Source organism: Nannospalax galili, unplaced genomic scaffold (assembly GCF_000622305.1).
Source record: "Nannospalax galili isolate Female #2095 unplaced genomic scaffold, S.galili_v1.0 scaffold309, whole genome shotgun sequence".
Classification (NCBI taxonomy): domain Eukaryota; kingdom Metazoa; phylum Chordata; class Mammalia; order Rodentia; family Spalacidae; genus Nannospalax; species Nannospalax galili.
In genome coordinates this window covers 1,216,813-1,222,816 of record NW_008359589.1, presented here as the reverse complement: position 1 = coordinate 1,222,816, position 6,004 = coordinate 1,216,813, and positions in this window count along the sequence as shown.

The window sequence follows — 6,004 nt, the reverse complement described above, 5'->3', positions numbered from 1 at the left end:
TTGACAAATGCTAATAAACATTTGTTGAGTATCAAAAATATGTGATTAGATCACATATAAATTTGAAATTCTATATATGTCTACTATGATTTTTGAATCTGTTTGCTGACAGAACTATACCACTGCCCCCGCCTGCGGGGACCCTGTACAGGTAAGGCTCGAGGGGGACCACTCCCTGAAAGGAAAAACGGGCGAGAAAAAAGAGATGGAGCCCAAGCAAGTCCACTTGTCAAGGGTCGCTTTATTGTACTACAAGCCTTTTTTTATATACAGTTTGTATTTAGAGGGGGTTGAAGAAGTTGGTCAAAGGTTACAGCATTCTTATGGGTATGGGGGGGGACTGAGCAATTCAGCAACGTGACTGACCGCCAGGTGTTCCAAGAGATTACTGCATGACTTACTTTTCCGAGAACTGTTTGCAAGGGGAAGAGAAAGATAACCTTGCCATAAATTCTTTCCCAAGGTTACTTGTGCAAGCAGAATGTCCTGCTTAAGTCAACTGTTTGTAGAACTATATTATATTTTTTGGTAATGAATGTTGTTTCTCCAGCTCCCGACACAACCCCTGCTGTTTCTTAGTGCCATTTTCTTGGAATATTCTTTTCCATCCTTTTACCTTAAGGTAGTGCCTATCCTTGAAAGGGAGATGGGTTTCTTGCAGACAGCAAAAAGATGGATTTTGTTTCTTAATCCATTCAGTTAGCCTGTGTCTTTTGACTGGGGCATTCAGTCTATTGATATTTAAGGTTATTATTGAAAGATGTATATTGGCTACCATCATTTTGATTGCTGTTTGTTTTTTGTCTAATTTTGTGTTTCCTCAGTTATACCTTTATTTGTTTTCTTTTGTTGCTCCTGGGGTATAACTGTTCCTTTCTCCTCTCTTTGCATTGCTTCAAGTATTCTTTGAAGGGCTGGTTTCGTGGACATGTATTCTTTCAGACTTTTCATGTCATGGAAGATTTTTCTTTCCCCCTCAACTATAATAGACATTTTTGCTGGGTAAAGTATTCTGGGTTGACATCTATTGTCATTTAGAACTGGAAATACCAGACTCTTCTGGCTTTCATAGTTTGCGTTGATACATCAGCTGTAATTCTGATGGGCTTTCCTTTGTATATGACTTGTTTTTCTTTTGCTGCTTTCAGTATTCTCTCTTTGTTCTGTACATTTAGTGTTTTTACTATGATGTGTTGTGGGGAGTTTCCTTTCTGATTCTATTTGGTGTTCTATGTGCTTCTTGTATTTGTATGGTGATGCCTTTCCTTAATTTTAGGAAATGCTGTTCTACAATCCTGTTTAAGATCTGGTTAATACTATTAACCTGAAATTCTTCTCCTTCCTCTATGCCTATGATCCATAGATTTGGTCTTTTCATGGTGTACCATATCTCTTGCATATTCTATTCCTGTGTTTTAAAAAAAATTTTCATAATCTCTGCTTGAATGGTCCAATTCTTCAACTTTATCCTTCAGTGTTGATAATCTGTTTTCCACTTCATTCATTCTAGCAGTGAGGCTTTCCTCTGTTGTTTCAAGTTGGCTTATTGAGTTTTTTACTTCCTTCTTCATTTCTGCCTGAGTTTTCTTCAATGTTTCTCTTTTGTGAATTCATTCAGAAGTCTATCCCTATCTTCCTTCAGTTCTTTGATTTGTTTGTCTGTTCTTTAAATTCATTGAATTCCTTGATCATGTTTGTGATTGTTCTTTTAAAGTCTGTGTCCTGGGTTATCTCTAGGGGGTTCTCCTTGTAGAACTCTTCTACAGGACTGGTGGAGTTTGGTGGGGACATAGTGTTTTGGCTTTCCATTTTATTATTCTTTTGTTGTGATTTTGGCATGTGAATTTCTTTTGTTGTTTGTGATTCTGATATGAGAATTAAGTTGATGTATGCTTCTGTTTGTATTATTGGTGTGCCTTGGTCCTTTTCTTATTGGTTATATAAATCTGGTTGGTCCAGGTTTCAGGTTCTCTCAGGCTTTATTTTGGAGGGAACTGATGGCTTCAGATCAGCTACTCAGGAGCACCCACAGAAGCCGAAGTCAGGTTCCAGTCAGGTACACTCAGGCTTCCTTCTAAGGTTTACCCCTACTAGTGGGAACTCAGAGCAAAATTTGGGAAGTTCCCTAAGGGGATACTGATTTTGGAACTCTCAGTAGGTCTGCTGAGTTCTCAGCCCCTATGCCAGAGGGAGGCCTGAAACAGGTCTCCTGGTGGTCTGCTGAGATCACAGCCGCTACACAGATGGAAGTCAGAACTGCCCTCTCAGGCTGTCTGCTAAGATCTCAGTCTTATCCTACCAGAGCCAGGTCTTTCCGGGGGCCTTTGGAAGATCCTCACACAATCCCAGTCAGGGGGTTGGGTACAGCACAATTAGGGGAAGCTCGCCACCATGTGGAGGCAGGATCTGGGCAGCTCTCAGGCAGTCCCCTGCGTTCAGCCTCTATGCCAGAGGGAGGCCTGAAACAGGCACTCTCTGGCAGTCTGCTGAAATCACAGCCACTACACAGATGGGGGTTGGAACCCACCCTTTCAGGCTGTCTGCCACAAGCCTCGTATTATAAAATAGATAAGGTATTATACATGTGATTCTGACTTTGGATTTTTAAGTAACAACATATTGTGGATCAAAAATATCTGCATAGGGGCTGGAGATGTGGCTCAGCAGTTAAGAGCACTGGTGTTCTTGCAGAGGACCTGGATTAAGGTCCCAGCACTCACCTAGTGGCTAACAATCATCCTTCACTCCAGTTCCAGAGGATCTGATGTCCTTTTCTGGCTTCCATGAGCATTGCATGCATAGGTGCATTTACATACATGTAGGCAAAATACTCATATACATAAAATACAAATAGATAAAAATTTAAAAGATAGCCGGGCGTGGTGGCACATGCCTTTAATCCCAGCACTCTGGAGGCAGAGGCAGGCAGATCTCTGTGAGTTCAAAGCCAGCCTGGTCTACATAGTGAGTTCCAGGACAGCTGGGGCTACAGGGAGACCCTGTCTCAAAAAGACCAAAAAAATATTTTTTTAAAGTATTAAAAATACCCGTGTAAGCAGCATGACTGCATACACAAGACCTGCATAAGCAAACTAAGCAAAACCGCAGCATGGATGAGAGAGAGGCTCAGGAAGTTCTACCCTTAGCTAAGGAGCTATTGGTTATTGATAGTTCCTGGGGTGTGTGTTGGGAGGGAAGTCACTTTTCTTCAGGGATGTGGCTCCTGAGAGGTTGTCCATGCTCCAGAAGATGGCTCTACACCCATACACATATAGGCAGCACTAGGTGAACTCAGTGGGCTTAGAAAAAGAGCACATGAAATTGGGAGGGAAAAGTGATTGTGGGGGGTAAGGAGGTCTTAGAGGGGAGGAAATTGGGAGGGTGGATTTGATTAAAATGCCTCATATGTATGTATGAAATTCTCAATAAAAAGGGTAAAAATATAATTATGCATTTTTAGTAACAAAATTTATTTTTTAAAAAATATTGTATTTATTATTGTTATTTTATATGTATGAGTGTATTGCCTGCATATATGTGAGTGCACCCATGTCATGCAGTGCCGCGGAGGTCAGAAGAGGGCTTCTGATTTCCTTGGAACTAGAGTTAAGGACGGTTCGTAGCCACCATGTGGGTGCTGGGAATAGAACCCGGGTCCTCTGCAAGAGCAGTCAGTGCTCTTAACAGCTGAGCCATCTCTCCAGCCCTATGTATTTACTTTTAAAAATAGCTATGTAAATAGTCCATTGCATTCCACCATTTGTCCTTTACTGCCCTCCAGTCTCTAAAGCTGAGTGCCAAGGGGGGGGGGTGAGTGTTAAAATAATGAATTAAAACATGCCCTCCCTGGCACTAGGAAGTTGATGCAGACAAATCTCAGTTAAGGCCAGCCTGGCTGTATAACTAAAACAAACAAAACCAGTCCCTGCCTGCAAGGAGACTACAGAGTAAGTACAACAGACAATCAATAGCAGGTGCTATTCATTCCAGAGATATTTATGGAGTACCGGTCACTCCTCAGCATTGCTCTGGAGCCAGGGAAGGAGGTGAAGGTAAATTAAAGCCAGGCTCTTCTGACCTACTTGGGTACTGTGATGAGGGAGAACGGTGAGGCTACTCCCTCTATGGCCTCCACTAGGCTTCTTGCTCCTACAAACAAGGTCACACTGTGGGCCCTTGCCGGGTGCCTTCCTTCAGGGAGCAGCTTGAGCTGCCTGAGGTTGAGGGATAGGCCATGAGTGGGAGAACTCTCTTATGTGGGAGCAAACAGCAGAAACAATTGGCTTTTCCCCAAAGCCCCTTGGGCAATCTGGCACCCAGCCTACAAGCCAGGTTTGTTTGATGATAAGATCTGGCTTTGTTTTTCCCCATGCCCCAGGGGTATAATGCCACTAGAGCCCTGGCCTGGGTTCTCAGTCTTCAGCAGCAGCCTAGTTGTGCTCTTCTGAGTAAGGCTGTGGTGGGCAGGAAGCAGCCTGGGCCAGAAGGATCCTGCTGACTCAGGTCCTCTTCTTGAAGGGATGGCCAGGAAGAGGTTCTGGAATGTGCTGTCACAACCTTCACCCGGGCCCACTGTGGTGGGCCAAAGGCCCTGTGTCTGCTGGTGTGGGTACCGAGGGCCAGTCTCTGGTTCAGGGTTAGGGTGGGGCTGCGGTGGCTCATAGGGAGGCTCTTCACAGATCTGCTTGTCTGCTCAGCTCAGTTCACCCCGGGGATTGTTTGGTGGATCTCCTAGTTGTAATAGGATAGTTGCAGTGGGTCCCAGATCCTGAGGGTCCCACTCCCATCTGGAATATTCTGTCTAGGCTTTGACTCTGAAGAAGGTACATGTGTGGTGTGGGCTGAGGGTAAGTCTCAGCGAGGCTCTGGCAGAACCTTCCCTTCAAACTGCAGTGTGTCCAGCTGGGCCTGGGAAGACTCTTTACCAATCTAGCTGAGAACTCTTTTTCTCTGAGCCACTTCATGGGTTAGCGAACTGTCCTTAGGAGGGCCTATCCTTAATTTAAGGAGCTGGTATTGTTCTCTTGAAGTTCTTAATTTTCGAACAAGGAAGCCAACATTTTCATTCCCCAGAACATCCTAGTTTGCTTTCATCATCTGCACATTAGCATATTTGTGTGCTGTGCTAGGCAGATGTGGCTTTTAAATTAAGAAATAATTTAGTACTCTCGCCTTATCCACAGAGGAATGTTCCAGGACCCACCATAGATGTCTGAAGCCACAGACTGTGCTGAACCCTCCAGATACTAAGTTTTTCTCTGATCTACACATGCTTATGATCAATTTTAATTAATAACTCATAGTAAGAGAATAACAACATAAACCAGTGATTTTAACAATGTATTATGATATAATTATGTGAGTGTATATTTCAGAATATTGTACTATTCTCAACCTTATCCTCTTGTGATATGAAATGGCACCATATCTATGTGATGAGATAAAGTGAGATGGCATAGGCATTATGACACGCTAGGTGATTATTAACAGAAGCACGTGAAATGACGACAGAGGATATGATAGCTGAGACAACTGCACAGTGGTTAATGGGTGGGTAGCACATACACTGTAGATATACTGCACAGAGGGATGATTGGCATCCTGGGTCGATTCAGAACATTACTCAGAAGGACAGGTGACTTAAAAGTTGTAAGTTGTTTATTTCTGGAATTTTCCATTTAATACTTTTGGTACACAGTTGACCATGGGTAACAAACTGCAAAAAGTAAAACCACAGACCAATGGGGACTACTGTCCCACAAAGGCTAAACATAAAGGACACACTTAGTAGCTATTGTGCACATTTAGATATGGTCCATATGTTCACTGTCATGCCTAAGCTGATGCACATGGCACATTCCTCCACAGTCTGACTGACTACCAGGAGATTAATTCGAGTGCATAATGGGGGTGTGCCAGTCATCTCTAAAGGACAAAGTGGTGTGCCATGGGCCTACTCTGTTCTTGTGACTGTTAGGGTGAATTGCTTAATACTTTACAGCAA